The sequence below is a fragment of the Martes martes genome, assembly GCF_963455335.1.
Source record: "Martes martes genome assembly, chromosome: 10".
Lineage (NCBI taxonomy): Eukaryota > Metazoa > Chordata > Mammalia > Carnivora > Mustelidae > Martes > Martes martes.
This window is the reverse complement of record NC_137898.1, coordinates 87,865,955-87,868,407: the sequence shown is the minus strand read 5'-3', so window position 1 is coordinate 87,868,407 and position 2,453 is coordinate 87,865,955.

The following is a 2,453-nucleotide window of genomic DNA, read 5'->3' as shown; positions in this document are numbered from 1 at the left end:
ACTCTACCTGATGGTTCCAGACCATTTCTCTCCCCTAAACCTGCTCCTTTGAGATATGTGGCTTTCAAAGATACCACTCTCTCATTGTTGCTCACATCTACCATCCTCAAGACCCTTCCATTCACTGAGCACCTGCCTCAGTCTTCCTTTCCTCCCAACTTCTGCCATCACTTTCAACGATGATCTGCCCAGGTAAGCCATTCAGCACCCTTCTTAACTCTTTGGGCTCTTCATCTTTAGCGAATTTTCTCCTACCCTATTTAAGCCATCCATCCACAGTGACAGCATGGACCTGGTCATTACCGGAATTACTCTTCCTTTAAATTATGAATACACTATTAACAGGATCTGACCACAAGCTCCTATTCTTCAAGCACTATGGCCCAAACTGCCCTCCCCCCAAAAACCAAGTGGCAATCAAGACTCCAAACCACTGAACCCATCACTTTATCTGTATTTAGTGATCTTGTTCTATTTTATTTACTTATCAATATTAGATTCTCTGGTTTATTACGACTATTACCTTATAATCTCCCTCAACTATATTGTCCATCTTCCTCCAAATCACACTTTTCTAGAAAATCCCCAAGTCTGGATAAAACACAACATATTGGGGCGCCTGGGTGGCTCAGTGGGTTAAAGCCTCTGCCTTCGGCTCAGGTCATGATCCCAGGGTCCTGGGATCGAGCTCTGCATCGGGCTCTCTGCTCGGCGGGGAGCCTGCTTCCTCCTCTCTCTCTGCCTGCCTCTCTGTAACTTCCATCTGTCAAATAAATAAATAAAATCTTAAAAAAAAAAAACACAACATATTGTCACCAACCTCAAACTGACACACAAAACAGTCCAGCAATTCTCAGCATTTCTCAAGGAAGTTAATTTACTCTTCATATTTTTCCCACCACCACCACAACCCTTCTGATCTTTCATCTATCTTATAACCTTGTCTCTCACTTCATAAGAAAACACAAATGAGAACTCTCCACTATTCCTATGACATCCTGGCATCATCTTCCTTCCCATCCCAAAGGATAACATATCCCACCCCTTCTCAAGGCCAGTTCATTCATATGTGGTCTGGATCCTCTTTGTTGATATTTAATCAAGAACCGTGTTACTTTTTATTACCACCCATTCTCTCTGATATCATGGAGTCTCTTCCTCCATTGGCTCATTCCAGTGGCATAAAGCATACTCTAATTAATCTCCTGACTTGAAAACAAATAAAACTTATCCTTGCGACATTATTCCTTCACTCCCATCCCATATTACCACTCCCCTTTGCTACAAGCTATATTAACTCTGTCTTTTGTTTCCTGTACTCTGATGCACTGACATCTGGGACACAATGACCCTGGAGGGACTGTCCCTCCCAGGGCTAGCCTATACCTACAGATAGTAGATAATTTGTCCACAAATGCATTTTTCAAATACAAACTAACCTATCCAGTGTCTACACCCCAATCAGCTCCTTTATCAGACTCTCATACCCAGGCTATTATCCCCTGCCCTAATTACCCCAGGGCCAGGGACCAGATGACTAGGAACAGCCCCTGCGCCATGGAGCAGGCTAAATTTATCCAAACTAGCCAATCCTTCACCTGTTTCCCCTGCCTTCCTCATTCCTTCCTGTGGAAACTACAAAAAAGACTCTTGCTCTCAGCTCCCCCTCTTCATCTGAACGACTCTGGTGTGCCCCTGTGCAACCCCTAGTAGCATGTCCCCTCCCCTCCCCTTGGGAACTATAACAAACCATCTTTCCAATGACAATTTTCTACTGATCTGTTGGCCCTACTACACCTCAGATGTTCTATTTTTTTGAAACTCTAGGCTTCTAGACCTGTCTCTCATGCTCATCCCCCATGACTCGACTGATCCAGCCTAGTTTCTTATCCCACCAGTGCACTGAAGCTGCTCTTACCAAGATTCCCAATGAGAGGCAATTCAGTGCTACCAAACAGAAGAGGCATTTTCTGACCAGTCACTCATTCTTTCAATAAGTATTTATTTAATCTCTCTCTTGTGAGAGGCATTCAGACTCCAGCAGTGAAAAGGTCAGATAGGGCCCAATCCCCAAGGAGCTTACACACAAGTGAGGCAGGCACACAATGAGCTAGTGTAACAGAGTGTTAAGGGCCACATAACAGGCAACACTCCTGCTGTCTTCAAATGGGCAACTAAGGCTCCAAACTAAGGATAAAGGGAAGCTGAGTACTCTCCTTCTCAAGGTAGCTGCAGTTGTCAAGAGGGCCAGTTACTCTACCACACCTACCAAGAGGCAACACCCTCTACCCCATATCTCTGTGCTGGTAAAATAGAGGCCTGGTGAAGGAAGAGAAGGGACAGACTCAAGTCTACAGTCAGTGCCTTAAGGGGAGTGTCTGTCAATACTAAGAGGCTTATCTCTCACCTCCCTATCTGGGCAGAAAGGGTATGCTTTCCACCCAAAGCCAAAT